This window comes from Varanus komodoensis, unplaced genomic scaffold, assembly GCF_004798865.1.
Source record: "Varanus komodoensis strain SLA01 unplaced genomic scaffold, ASM479886v1 scaffold3, whole genome shotgun sequence".
NCBI classification, from domain to species: domain Eukaryota; kingdom Metazoa; phylum Chordata; class Lepidosauria; order Squamata; family Varanidae; genus Varanus; species Varanus komodoensis.
The window spans coordinates 48,619,435-48,634,768 of record NW_025335761.1 but is presented as its reverse complement, the minus strand read 5'-3'; positions in this window follow the sequence as shown (position 1 = coordinate 48,634,768).

Sequence of the window (15,334 nt, the reverse complement as noted above, 5' to 3'; positions counted from 1 at the left end):
GCCGCATCCATCCAGTTCAGGAGGGGCGGCCTGGATAATGATTGCAACGCCCATATACATTAAGCTATAAATCTGTACTTGCATCCACTGCTGTGCGCTCTTTGAGGCTCACTTACCCACAAAGACCCCGTTTGCCAAACTGAGAGAAGTATATGTGAAGAACATTCCCAGAAATAGCACCAAGGAGAAATAGTTATTCTCTCCTATTAGCACCCTATCCTCTCTTGCAGATGCCATGTTTTTTCTTACATTTCCATATGTAACTATACACTTGTTGAAATCTCCCATTTGCCTGCTTTGTCCTCATGCAGCAGGGGGAGTGCCCAGCCTTGACATGTTTGCATCTGAAGTGGGAAAAACTCATTGTGCCATCCTCCCTTCTAATTTCTTAGAAATACCCAAGGTGGGGGAATGGTGCCCTTTCTAGAATCTCATTGAAGCTCTTGCTGGACCACAGGGAAAGAGAACCTCTGTCCCAAGAGCAAAGTCCAGCCTTTCTGCAGTCCTAAGCCAGTCATCTGGTGTTCACGGAGGATCAGGACCATTTCCTACAACCCCAATAATTTGGTGAGCTGCTGACTTCTGTGCAGCATTTCCTCCCCTCTGGGCAGCCCTTCTTCATTTTCTCTCCTAAGGTTTACCTGGTGCCAGTAAAAACCTGAAGTTGAAATGTGCTGTTATGTTGTCCCCTCTCCTCTTGTCTTGCCTCCACCCAATGATGGAGCATGGTTCACTGTCTGAAATAAGGAGCTGTTCCTTGGGTTGGAAGAGGCTCAAGTGTCCTTTCTTTATAGTAGGGATGGTAAGGAGTCTATTCTGGGGTGAAAACAGTGAGTGATGTGAAGAGATACATGGAAGGATTTATCACTCACAGATAGGCAGAAGAATTCTTTGTGCTTATTTCTCATTGAGAATTTTCTTTAGCGGAATAGGTAGCCCATCAAGGGCAGCCACTTAGTGGAACAATGTGACCCAGATGTCAAATGATACAATCTGCCTACTCGCCTCAGTACCATTCCTGATCATTCATTGGGGCTGTTTCAAGGCACCAAATAAATGTCAGTGGATGTGGCCACATAAGCATTGTCATTACAGTGATGAGGGAAGAGGCAGATATTCATTTTAAGGTGATGTTCCCTAATTTCATACTTTTGTCCCAATACATGAACTGAAGCTCAGTTGTTCTTTGAAATGGTCACTTCTCTGAATTTTCCAATCTCATTTTCCAAATAATACACACAAAATGCATATGTTGGTGGAAATAATGCAAAATCACATACAAAAATGGCTACATCAGACAAAATTGCATTAAGAATATTGATATTTTGAGAAAGGCACACTAAAATTTGTACAAATGTTTGTACACACTTAAAAGGAAGTACCAAGTTTGGGATGAACTGCATTTTAGATTTGGATACACTCTCACAGTTTCAGCTAAAATTTTAGACTGGAAAAATGAGAGCCCCATCCTTCCCTAATGGTGGGTTAGTATTAAGCACCGCAGTGTTTACTGTTGGGATTCCTGGGTCCCTACAGAGAATTTCATGGGAAATTTCATACACTGCAGTTCTTCACAAACTTAAACAAGTTGAAAGGATTTATAACAGAACTACAGGGAAGATATAAGACACAGAAGAGAAAGCATGCCAAAAGAAACTCTTGCATGCTCGCTTGCTCGCTCTCTCTCTCTCTTTAACCCTATAATAAAGATTGAGACAGGTCTGATAATTTTCTAAACATGTCCATTAGTTCAAAAAGAAAGAAAGAAACCAAGGCAGGGAATTCATCCATAGTTACAAAAACGCAACCTGTTGATGAGTCACCGAAATCAAATGGCAGAAGTAGAAAGAATGTTTATGCACATAACAAGCATGTTTTGATTGTCTCTCTTGTATCATCTGGAGAGGTAAGAAGAGTGTATTCTCAATGTCAGTGAAGAATGGGTCACCGAGTTCAGCATTAAACACAAAGTGTGATCTCATCCACCTTTTCTTGCTTTTAAGAGATTAAGGCATACTCTTATAAACCTATTTATGAAGTTAGAGCAAGAGACTTCGTCTTGGCAGCTGAAAATCTCACACCATTCTGTATCTATATGGTTTTGAGGATTAGAAGCCATTAATTCCTAAAATTGTGCTCTGGAGCATAAGTGGCAACAGCTGTAGCTCTCTGCTCAGTGCCTTTCCACATGGGTTACGTTCTACTCAAGACTGGGGGCAGGGAAGCACCAAATTGGACACTATTTTTCAGAAAGAGTTTGGAGGGAGGGAGGGGGAGGGAGGGGGAAAAGGGAAAGAAGGAAGGAGGGTGACAAGAGGAAAGACAGAAAATTATAAGAGGAAACCTAGAAGACTGCAGCTCACTGTCCCTAAAACAAACAACCTATCAGTTAATAAAATGGCATCTGAATACAAGTTGTTCACACATCCTGTTTCTGTAAACCATTCTTCTTGCATGCACAAACTAATAAAATGCCTCTTCTTATTATGTCACCACAGTACATGAAATATTTCATGCATAAAATATTAATCCAACATGCTGGTCTTTTGAGGAGAGGATGGCATTGGCTTAAACAAGACACAGGATAGTTACTGAGCAAAGTGCTCTCAATGCTCGATCTGAGATTCTTGGTAGCTTTCCAGGGAAAAAAAGGCAGGAATATGATGGCAGTGCTTTAGGAACATGGGTTAAACCAGATGATGGATTAGGGTTTACCTGTTAGCATAACTCTATGAATGCCCTTCACAGCTTCTTTATAAGCTCATTATCCTGTTTTCTTGGGGGTTTGGGAGAAATTGGTACAGTCAGGTCAAACCTTCCTGGGCATGTCATTGCAAGAAATAAGGACCCTGACAAGCTTGTGGTAGATCTTGTTGGTTTAGCTATGAAGATGTTGCTTCAGCAGGGAGCAGAAGCCATCTGAGGCCTCATAAAGGCAAGTAAGGCCTGTTCTACATTTGACTTGACCTCCTCAGTGTGTTCCTTTAAAGGACCTGCATCCTTTGGTTTGACAAGTTCTGGGAGATGGAGAGGCTGCTGGGAACTCACCCTCTGATTCTGAAGTTGGGGATGCAAGAACAGGTCCTCCAACTGTGAGGACACAGGAAAAGGTCCTGAAGAACCTCCTCTGAGCAATGTGGCTTGAACTGCATCCATATCTGAATCTTCCTGAGAGCTCTGTGGGATCCAGGTTCAAGGGCCATAGCATCCTTTTCTCATCCCATCTGTCTCATTGCTTTCACCTTCCTTGTCCCAAATCCTGTGAAACAAGTGACTTCTACTCCAGCTCCTTTCATGGATCATCAAGAACAGGCTGCCAGGACAGGAAATGGAAGCCATAAGTCATTGAAGGAAGCCCACAGAGAACAGAGTAACAGAACCTTATGAAGCATCCTCCTTGAAACTCACAGGATATTTATTTATGTTTCACATTCCTAACCCACCCTACCTCAAAGGAGCCAAGAGCCCCCCTTTTCTCCTCTCCATAGCCATGTGAGGCAGATTAGGCTGAGAAAGAGCAACTGGTCTAAACATCTCAAAACATCTCCTCTCACATAGCACACCCACAATATACATCCGTTGCTGGTCCATACCTTAAAAACATAAGAGCATAAGAACAGCCATGCTGGATCATGTATTTGGAACTGGTCCAGCCTAGATAAATCAGAGCAGCAGCTCAATCACATGAATATGACTGTGATGTTTTTTTCTAAAAGTTTTGTGCTGAATGTCTTCTCATTTGAATGTTCAGGTTGGAAGCACCATCATGCAATGATGGTGGTGGGATGGGAGATATTGCCAAACTGCGCCCCCCCCCCAAAAAAAATTACCTCCTTAGTTAAGAGACCAAACCATTCTGTACCTGTCTGCCAATATTCCTTAGTTTTGGCTTCTGCTGCTTTGGAATATTTCCCCAGTCCTTGTTAGAGCTTCTTTTGGTTCCTAGAAGGTTCCAGACAATCAGGAATCACATAGTGAATGTGATGATGTCGCAACATAGTATAGCCAATCCTCTGACTGCATGCTGAAGCTGCTGAGGGGAAACGAAGCTCATTCAGAATGAAGACGCTCTTTCTCAAATAGGTCTTTCCCGAGTATGTGAAGTATTTTGCTTCTTTCAGGTGCATTCCAAGTGTGGAGGACAAAATGGCCTGTCCTTTTGGCTTAACCTGCAGGCCAAACACAAAGAGACCTGTGCTAGCTTTCTCCATGCATGCAAGTTTCTCAGAGTGTTGTTTTTTCTGAGAAAACAGCACGCTATGCCTTAATGCCAGCCTGCCCAAGAGATGACAATGTGGCAGTTCCTTGCCCAGATTTCCCAATTCCTTGCCCAAATTTCCCACCAGTTCCTTGCCCAAATGTCTCTCTCTTTATCAACCTTTTTGCAGACTGAAGAGCTGAACCATTGGTTTTGGCTTCATCATGTGAAATTCACATTATTAGTTCAGCAACAGGCACATAAAGCTGAAAGGAAGTACAGATCAGCAAAAGCATCCATTGCGGTGCCTGGGTGAAAACAGCCGCTTACACATGAGAGTTCTTCTGTGTTTGGGTAAGAACAATGTCCAATTACAGGCTTTTCTTTGGAAATAAATTAGAACTTCAATGGGGTATCAACTAATTATCTCCTAAGGAGGAAAAAAAAGAGCCCTTTAATTTTATGTTAATAGAGCTAAAGGAATGTTTAGCTGTGTCATTTATGTATGAAATGATGCTATAAGCCTTGCGACACAGAAGTGCTAAAAGGGTTTAAATCAGGAGTTTTAGTCCCATGTGGTAACTTTACCACCTTTTCCCAGGTGGCTAGTTGTAGGAGAAATTGGCAATACCATACTATATGATTAATTAAGTTTTATCATGGAATGTTAAAGCTGTAGTTACTAGCCAACCTACAGAAGTAGAGGTCTCTTAAAAGATTTAATCAGATGTTGGGCAAACCTCAGTATATTAGTAGAACTGGCATTCATATAAGAAAAGATCAATGATGCTAAACTCTTACAACCTTTTAAATTGTTCCCAAAGAAAAGCGTGTGGGGAGGGGGGAGGAGAACCCCTTACAAAAGATTCAATAGCATGATAGAACCAGTGGGTTTGTGTTGGCTTATGATGAAAATAATAGAAGGGATGTTTTTGAGAAGCTGGAGGCTAAAAAAAATCAACTATGTGACAAAATACTGGCCTGCTCATATTAATACCAGTTTTCTTGGTAGGACTCCAAATTGGAAATATGGGGTTGCAGGCATGGCGTCAAGGGAAGGTATGTTTGAATGCCTGTGGAAGGTCTGCTGACAAGGGCCCCCCGGCCTTGTTACTGCTCCTCCCCACTGCAACCTGCAGCATCTCTTGGCCCAAACAATGGTTATGGTAGAAGGAGAAGAAGTCGGTGCCCCTGTGCACTTGGCCATGGGCATGTGGGGAGTGGCAATGAGAGGAGGATGAGGACCGGGGCAGCCGGTGGGAATGACAATAAGAAGGTCAACTCACTGGTCGAGGGCCATGCACAAAGACCTTCCAAAACCTGGAGCCATCACTGTGAGGCTGGCTTATTGGTGGGGGTATTTGCAGATATTAAAATCTGCTAATCTCCAAATACAGCCATTCCTTTCTTGACAAACGAAAGAGGGGATGTCTCCTTTATTAAATATTACTTGATCCACCTTTCTGCCGGCTCCCCTATAGCCTGAAATGCCTGATCCTGCCTAATCTTGGAAGCTAAGCAGGGCCAGGCCTGGTTAGAATCCGCATGAGAGACTTGAGTCCTGCACAAAGCAGGGGGTTGAAGACACGGTGGGAAGGGTTCAGTGGAAGGCGACGAGGATGATCCGGGGACTGGAACAAAGCCCTGTGAGGCGCGATTGAAAGAAGTGGGCATGTTTAGCCTTGAGAAGAGAGGACTGAGGGGAGGTATGAGAGCACTCTTCAAGTACTTGAAAGGCGGTCACAAAGAAGAAGGCCGGGATCTCACTCATCCCAGAGTAAAGGACATGGAATAATGGGCTCAAGTTACAGGAAGTCAAATTCCAGCTAAATATCAGGAAGAACTTCTTCACTGTTGGAGCAGTACGCCGATGGAACCAATGACCTTGGGAGGCTGTGGGCTCTCCCACCGAGGAGGCAATCCATAGGAAGTTGGACAGCTATCTGAGAGGGATAGTTTCACTCAGTGTCCTGTGGAGGAGGTTGGACCTGATGGCCACCTGGCCCCTTCCAGCTCTACTATTCCATGATTCTATGACTCCATTCTAATAGAACTCTATTATTCTATGAGATACTGCAGAATGGGAGGCCGCATGCACTATGGAAATGGTGGCACAGGGGACTAGGAAGCTATGAGACCAAGAGCATTTGGTGTTGGGGACTATGGCAGGGCCACAGGGTGGAAATAGATAATTCGAAGGAGAAAAAATAAAGCAGGTATAGTTTGTAGTCACATATTTCAGAGGAGGGAAACCCAAAACTTTTTTACTTCTTGCTTGGTTTCAAATAGTTTCATATAATTTGAAGAAATGCTTTAGGAGCATACAACTGTCAAGTTTCCCAGCATTTGGGGAAGAATAATCAAAGGTTGAGTTCCAGAAGTGGTCCTGATGCAATTAGTACCCATGACAATGGCGGGCAGTCCAAAGAGAGTCTATTTTTAGGGGCCCCAGAGCCACCACAATTTGGTTTAAGCACAGAACGTGGATAGAGTGAAGTGAAAATGGGACTTCTCCCTAAAATTGCACACAAGATTTTAAAAAAAGGCTGTGTCCAGCTTGAACAGCTGCTCAGCAATATTCTGCAGTCTCTCCTTGATCACCTCCCCTGTGCTCCAACACAACACACACATAGGTTGCCATCTCCTGCAATGCACTGGAAGGGTTGCCTGCAGATCAGTGGTTGTTCAGCATTATGGATAAAACCAGCTTCAAAAAGGGTAGACTCCATGGGGTTGTTTTATCAGGGGTCAACACATTCTTTCTTGGTATACAAGGTTGTTTTGCCCAGGGAAAAGCAAAGAACGCTGGCCCTGATAGCCTGGGATGGGCACCACAGAACTGTGAAGAATCATGCTAAGGAGCCCAAGAAACAGTATCAAAACCCAAGAAGGGCCTGGATTCTTCTTAGAGCAGAGTCCACCTAAAGCATAAGGGATATCCAAGTTGAAAGAATGGATTGCTGCCTAACAAGTTATAGGGTTCAGAACTAAGGATGCAAAGAAGTCAGCAGCTCAGAGATTGGGAAAAGGATGAATGAAAACAAAAAGGGAATGCTACCTCATCTCTGAAGAAAGCTCCAGGAACAACTCTCTTTAATCTAATCAATGCAGGAAGCATGTACAAACAGTGGCTTCTGCCCCTCTGTGGGTGTTGTGCTTTCTGGATGCGGCCAGCCCAAGATATTTTGCTGCCTGAGGCAAAGGACAAAATGGTGCCCTTTCCCATTCCACATACAACAGCCAGATGGGTTAGCAGTTGAATCTTACCTCAACATGAACTAGCATCCTCCACAACACCTATGGAAGCCAGGTAGTTTCCAGCCAGCAGGACAGATGGTGTCACCTATGCAGCTCTGTCCTCCAATAGAGAGGACAGCAAGGGAGTTCCAGAGAAACAGCTGAAAGGTTGCGGCCACTGCCAGCCAGCCTCTGTTGCCTGAAGCAATCCCTTGCTGTGCCTAATGGTAGGGCCAGACCTGCTTATTGATGCTCCAGAAGGCTTCCCATGCTGCTCCTTCTGGGGAGCCACAAAGGGAGAAGAGCCGGGACAAGAGAATTCTGCTGAATTTTGCCTATTGCCTGAAAAACGGAGTTTCTTTGTAGGTAGATTCCTCCTGTTTTCCATCCCTTGTGGATAACATTCACTAATGCACATGGATAGAGTGAGAATGGCTCCATGGGGGATTGCAGCATCATGCAAGAACATACCCATGTCTTTAGCCATCTGTTTCCCCTCTACTCCATAACTGTCACACATTCTGATATTTTATACTGATTTAAGGGATTGTTTCTCTGCCAGCCCTTTCGGACAAATTTTCTTTAGATTATGAACAATGCTATTGTCCTAGTTACTGATCCACTGAGACACCTTCCCTTCTGGTTGTGCGTAAAACTGTACAGCGAGGGGAAGGAGGAGGCTGCGGGCCATCTCTGCCTTGAAAGCTCCCCCTGAGTCCACCCACACATCCTGCTGTCTAGGAAATAAGGACAACACAAGCCACAGTGGAAGCAAAAGGAATCGGGCAAAGTTTCCGATGGAGAAAGACAAAGGTCTTTTTTTGGCCTTTGGCTCTTTATAATTAGAGATGTACGGTATTGCTTCTAAGACTTCCATACACACAAAGCCTGTGGTCTAATACCTTTCTTGTTTTCTGAAGTTGCTAGGTAGCTGCATCTTTAGACATACATCTTAGCAGAGATACTTTGTCACTCCAGGTGGAAGATCAAAATGAACTCCACCCTAGGAATGTGAAGATCAAGCCAGAATCCAGCCTGCTTGTGCTTGCTGGACTTCTTTCCCATGTTTCATCCTGGATGTGAGCTGAGCCAAGCTTAGGTCCACAAATGCTCAGGAACGATACAGGCTTCTTTGTGCAAAGTACACAACTCTTTGCACAAAGTACGCAAAACAGGCAAGTCATGTGTGCAGAAGCAGAACTCTCCTTGCAGCATTGGCGTGCAGGCGGGGTGTGTACAAGCTGGCCTCAAGGACGCACTTGGACTCGCCTCCTGTCAGATGCCCATGTGAACAGCCTGCACAAGGTGGGCTTAAGGCAGGTGGAAAGCAGGCCAGGATCCAAGGAGCCAAGCCGGGGAAATCTGATGAGTGTCCACCTCCATGCTGGACCCTCCCTCACTGCTACTCCATCTCATTTGAAGCAGTTAAAAATACAAAGCAAAGGGTCAACAATTTGCCACCCTAAAATGACCACCAAAATCTATAGACAAACTGGACATGAATGTGCCTTTGCCTTTAATTGGAATGCTTTAACACAGAGGGAAAGAGCAGTTCCTGGGAGGTCTGATAAATATTGGGATTATGGCAGGCAGGGAGAGGGAATTTAAGCCTTTCCACCCCTGCTGTGACCCCTTTAAAAATACTTTTTGGAAGTTACTATTTTGGGAGGAATTCCCCATTGACAGCAATGGATTGTTGTCGTCCAGACAATTCACCTTTCCAGTTTTTTTTAAAATCTGCATATTACAAAACATGAGGTCAGAACCAATTTGAGCACTGAGCATCTGCCTCAATTCACACCAAGACTGGGCATTTTCCATGGTGCATTTCTCTACAAACTTACTCAGAAGTAATCCCCACTGGAAACACTTCTGAAGAGACATGCCCAGGATCAGTCTGCACACCTGACTTTTTTCAAGACCGTGGCCAATCCATAAAGTTCCCTCCTCTGGAGCCAGATTTCCCACCCCACAGCGGAAGGCAGGTGTCTCTGCCATCATTTCTCTCTGCTTGCTTTTGTTTTCATCTGGACCATCTGACATCCAGGAGACCGCGGCACACGGAGCTCTCACCCCTTGTGCCAAAAGGCCCGTAGCCCCCTGGAGATGCTACCTCTTTCCGTGAGATAGGATGCCTCATTGTTTACCCTGCTCTTTATGATGTAAATGTGTCCTGATTTTTATTTGTGTGAGGGTGTCTCAGAGGTCCCTTTGCATTTGGCAATGGGGTTTCATTTAATAAATGTCCCATTAATCCCAGGGCTCTATCAGGAGAATTTAAGCTTGTTCCAATTCTTGGATTGCTTTTTAGGGATAAGAAACTTCATTGTCCTCCAGTGCACTGTGAATAACTACATTTAAATGATAGGTAGAAATATATCGATAGCCCTTAGATAAATATTCAGAGTATATATGCATTTATATAGCTTACCAAAAAGAGAGAGAGAGAGAGACTAGGCCATACCAGGAAAAAAAAATCAAATCAAGGCACGGAGAAACTGAAAAATACTACATGTATCATTCACCTGATTTCAATTGTGGCTCCCTTTGAACCTCGGCCAAATCATTTTGTACATTAAAAATTGGTCAGGGATGATAAGATTCCATTTTCATGGTTGGTAATGCAGAACCGGTGAAAGAATACAATTACAGACCCCTGAGTAAACTCTGCGAATGTCAACTTGATGTAAATGATCAAGTGTCGACAAAGGGGCTGCCTGGTAGACAGGGAGGGGGGTGGCAGGCTGAAGCGGGGGGAGGCCGGGAGAGCCAAGGGGGAATCGGCTTCCTCCTCACAGGGCTCCAACAAAGTGGGGGGGTGCTTACGTTTGGGTTCTGGACCAGCGATTTGGAACCCGCTGCAGGCAACTTTCCAACCGCTTCTTGCCACTCCGAAATGCTGCACTAAGTTCTGACTGAGAGCAAAGAGCATCATATACTTCACTGGTCTCTATTTTCTGGTGGATGTCCCATAGATTTTGTCCAAATGGCAAAATGCAGAAGGGGCGTTTGTGTGTGTGTGCGTGTGTGTGTGCACGTACCTCTATTCTGCCACTCAGGGAGACTAGGTGGATGCCTTTAAAAAACAAAATACCCTCATTGCCTAAATGGAAACAGACAGGCGTGTGCCCATGCCTGCATCTATTTTGCTATTTGGTGAAGGAGAAACCCCTCAATGGCTAGTGGCCCTGGCAGCTATATGCCAGCTCCAGTATCAGAAGCAGTATGCTGAGAATGCTCATTGCCTGCTATTGGGTTTCCTGTGGGCAGCTGGCTTCTATAATACTGGCTTCCATCTTTCCATCCAGGGAGACTACGTGGATTTCTTCTTTTAAAAAAGTGAATTCTGCATCTGTGTGTGTGTGTGTGTGTGTGTGTGCATGCATGTATATGTATATGTACAACCCTTGTTTTCTTTCCATCATCCTATCACTACCTATCCAGAGATAGGCCCTCTTTTTATGGGCTGTGCCCTTGATGCTTGCAGTCCCCCAGGCTTCAAGGCATCCTCCCCACTTCCACCTCCTTTCACCTCTCATTCTTCATTTCTGTTAGAAAGCCATGTTTGGACATCAAGCTGGGGCACCCTGGAGCAGGAGGAAAGAGGGCTGCAGAAGACACAGGCGAGCTCACATCCTGGCCTCTGCAGGCTTGTGCATTGCCCTCCCACTGGACCACCTATGCGGAGTTCCTGAACTCTCAACTCCGAAAGGCAGCCGGTGTGGTTCTTTCCATGCGAGCTGCAGCAGGATGGAAAACTGGAATGCAGAGCCCCAGTCCAAGGTTGGAGACCTGCTTCTGCCTTTGGAAATGGGAAACTGAAGTATCCCACCCTCAGACAAATGGCTTTTTAATGTAACTGACTAGTCCGAGATTTGTTCTTTTACGTTCATTTTAATTTTACAAATATGTTGTGTTGAAATGGTGGGTGTTTTATGTTACAAACTACTCAAAGATGATTCAGACCTTGACAAGAAGCTAAGAAATGAAAATAATTAACATGTTTGAGTTGCAAATAAACAATAAATACAACAAGATCTATAGGTGAGGTTAAACAGCCTAATGATTAATAGATAGTAGTAGTTGTTGTCATAGTAAATTGTTATGCTTAATTTGGAACCAGTGCACCAGCTTTAGAAGACAGCGCCAAACAAAATACTGCAAAGAATCAGAAGTGAATAGAGCAGGTGCTGAAGAGTGTTCAAAAATGAGTGCAAAGCACCGTATGGGATGGAGGTGGCAGGTACAGATCCTTAGTTTGCTGAGAGTAATATACACACTCACCTGTAACTTACTTCTGAGTAGAAACATGTAGGATTGCAGTTAGTTTCAGACTAGGGGTGTCATAGGTCCATAAGTTCATCTGCAAAGCAATGGAGGATATGCAGCCTGGAAAGAGAAACACAATAATAAATAACTCTGTTTCAACTGAGCACTGACTGTTTGGTGTTTCCCAGTTTTTCAGCAGATTTGCCCCATTTCTAAGAGGTAGGAATGCTTCTCTTGTCGTTTAATTATTGGCAGTAAGAACATTAAGCTAAAATTTGCTGGTAGCCAGAGAATGCTGACCCTGGTCCTTTTGCCCTCAGGTCTGCCCCTGCTGTAATACAGCTATTCCAAAATGGAATTTGGCCATCAGACTGAAAGAGGCTCAATGCCTCTGCTTTAGTCCCATTGAAATCAATGGGTCATGTGAGTCATAATTATCACAAGTCTTGTGGTTGATTTCAAAGATGACCACCTTCCTCAGGGGGAAAGTGGAGCACTGTGGGTATGAGGAAATGGCCATCCACTGGGGGATTTTTTGTGTAGGAAAAGATGACTAAAGCGGGAACATATCACAGCAACCTTTGCCAAACCAGATATAGATGTTTTGTGCAGCAAGAATTATGGGCACCATGTCCAATTGTTATGAGTTGTAGTCCAACTCATCTGGAAGGCACAAGGTTGGAGGAAGCCATGTTAAGAGTTAGTGTGTGTCCTTTTTCACACAGGAAACCATGCCTCTATGGAATTTGCAGTCCACATGATGTACTTAGGACCTGTGACTTGAAAGGTGGAAGGGAGGGGTGTGTCCTGAGCTTGCCCTTTCTCTCTTTTCATTAGGTTCCAGAAACTCAAGACAAGCTTTTGAAATGCAGCTCTTCCCCAGTTAACAGAAAAAATCTACAGAAAAAGTCTAAATAGAGAGTCTTGTGCTCATGTAAAGAGCTGGATCCAAGCTCAAAACTTCCCTGTTGTTCTTCCTTTTCAGGGAGGCTGTTGGCTCCACCCTCAGAGGGGCTCTCTCAAGATGATGAGAGCAATGGAACCCCTCCATCTGAGCAGGCCTTCTCTCCCAACACCTCCTAAGGACTGGATTCTACATCTGCTCCCCCCTCCCCTCCTGAGACCCCTAAGAGAACTTCATGTTTGCTGTGAGAACTTCACTGGGCAACCTGGAAGGAACTTCAGAGGGTTCACAGAAACATAGAAACAGAGCAAGTCAGAAGGGACCTCCCGGGCCATCTAATCTGACCCCCTGCTCCAGCCAGCTCTGCTCACGACATGCCCACCAGGTGCATGTCCAGCCTATCTTTGAACACCCTCAGTGATGGGGCTTCAACGACCTCTCGTGGAAGCCCATTCCACACCCTCGGGGTCCTGACTGTCAGGAAGTGCTTCCTGGCATCCAAATGGAACCTTGGCTCCCTGAGCTTTGCTCTGTTGGAGCGCGTCCGGCCTTCCTCTGCAGGGGAGAACAGGTCTCTACTCATCTCCATGTGACACCCCCTCACATACCTGTATGTCGCCAACATATCCCCTCTGAGTCTCCTCTTCTCCAGGCTGAAGAGACCCAGTTCCCTCAGTCTCGCCTCATATGGCATCCCCTGCAAACCGGCCACCAACCTTGTGGCCCTACGCTGCACTGACTCTAACCTGGCTATATCCTTTCTGTAATGAGGGGCCCAAAACTGAGCACAGTACTCCAGTTGTGGGCGCACCAGAGTCATATAAAGTGTTAGAGTGGGTTCAGCCCACCCGCCTTGCTCCTGCCTTTCTTCTCTTGCTCCTCCTGTTCAGAATTGGATGATGGCTCTTACAGCACAGCCTGCAGTGAATGAGTGATGGCCCCACGGCCTACAGTGTGGTTCACCAGTTCATGGCTATTGGCAATGTCATTAATGGAAGCTCCATGTTTAGAGGCAGGAGGCCACTGAAAGCAGTTGCTGGAGCATGACAACAGCAAAGGGTTATAGCCTTGAGGTTTAGCCTCAAGAAGAGAAGACTGAGGGAGGATATGATAGCATCCTACAAGTACATGAGAGGCTGTGACGAGGAGGAAGGCCAGGATATCACTCATCCCAGAGTGCAGGACATGGAATAATGGGCTCAAGTTACAGGAAGCCAGATTCCACCTGGATATCAGGAAAATTTTCCTGACTGTTAGAGCAGTATAGCAATGGAGCCAATGACCTCGGGAGGCTGTGGGCTCTCCCATATGACAGGCTTACAAGGTGTAACTGGACAGCCATCGGAGAGCAATGATTTACCTGGTGTCCTGAACTGAGCAGGGAGTTGGACCAGGTGGCCTTCTGGCCTCTTACAACTCTACTCTTCTGTGACTTTGTGATTCTGTGAGATCAGGATGGGCTTCTGTGTGTTTGGCACCACAATTGTAATCGGTCCTAAGGAGCATCACTCATGGGGGAAAAGTAGGTCAACATATCCAAAGGGTCACAAATTGCTCTCTCCTGTAGGAGAGGTTTGCAAGTCTTTGTAGGAATGGGGACTCATCCCCTGTAAAATCCCCACACACATGAATAATCCTGAGCATATTAGAACAATCATGTTTTGTCAGATCTTACGCAAACCTCTGAATTTTGCCTGAAGTGAAATTCTAGCTATCTGTAAAGGCCTGAGTAAGGCATCTGTACAAATTCTCAGGAAAGAGAAATAGATGGGAGATGATGGAGATGAGATGATGGAGATGTGGGGAAAGACGGGGGAGGGGAGAGAGAGGTACACATACAATCAATATGAGGTCTCAGGTGAAGTGGGTTACATTTCTTGGGGAGAGTTAATCTGTGCAGCATATGTTATCTGTGAAAAAGTTGCAACTGTGGTCACTTCAAGATAACAGAATTAGGAAAGACTCCTGCATGAGGCCACAGTGTGGGCTATCAAAGACAGTACTTTTCAAAGCGAACACAGATGTACTGCGATATCCTTGCTTTGCTATCAATTGCAAGTCCTGTCTGCTTTGTCCACCTTAGAAGGTACCAAGGGAATTCTTGAACATCACCAGGATCTGGCAAGGTGAAGGCAGCCATGAGAAATCCATGCTGTGTCTATGTACACTTTCAGCAGGGAAGTAGAAACAGAGAAACAGAGAAACAGAGCGAGTCAGAAGGGGCCTCCTGGGCCTGCACGTATCCTCTGGATACTCCAAGGGATTCTTTCCAGGTTAAATGTGAATGCATTGCAGCACAATCCCATGCTTGCTTGCTTGCTTGCTTGCTTGCTTGACTAGAAGTAAGTTCCACTATATGAATCAGGCTTACTCCCAGTTAAGTGTGTAGCTTTAAAGAAGAGGCAAGGAATCTTTCAGGTTGAAGGCCAAATTCAATTCTGGAGTTACTTACGTGGTGGCAGATTTCAGTGTGGATGGGGCTGAAACAAAAGGATCAGGGCTGAAAATCCCAAAATATTAAGCTTCAAGGTTTTACTGCTAGTGCCAAAGTCTTCGGAAAGACATTCCAGTCTTTTAGAATGTGCAGGGGGAGATGCAAAAGCCAGAATACCACCAATCAGTATTCCGGTGGGAATAAAACAAGTACTGCTGAGTGACTTAGAGAAGAGAATGTTCATCAAGAAAAGTGCAGATAAACAGATTGGCTTTCTCAGATGGGCCAGATT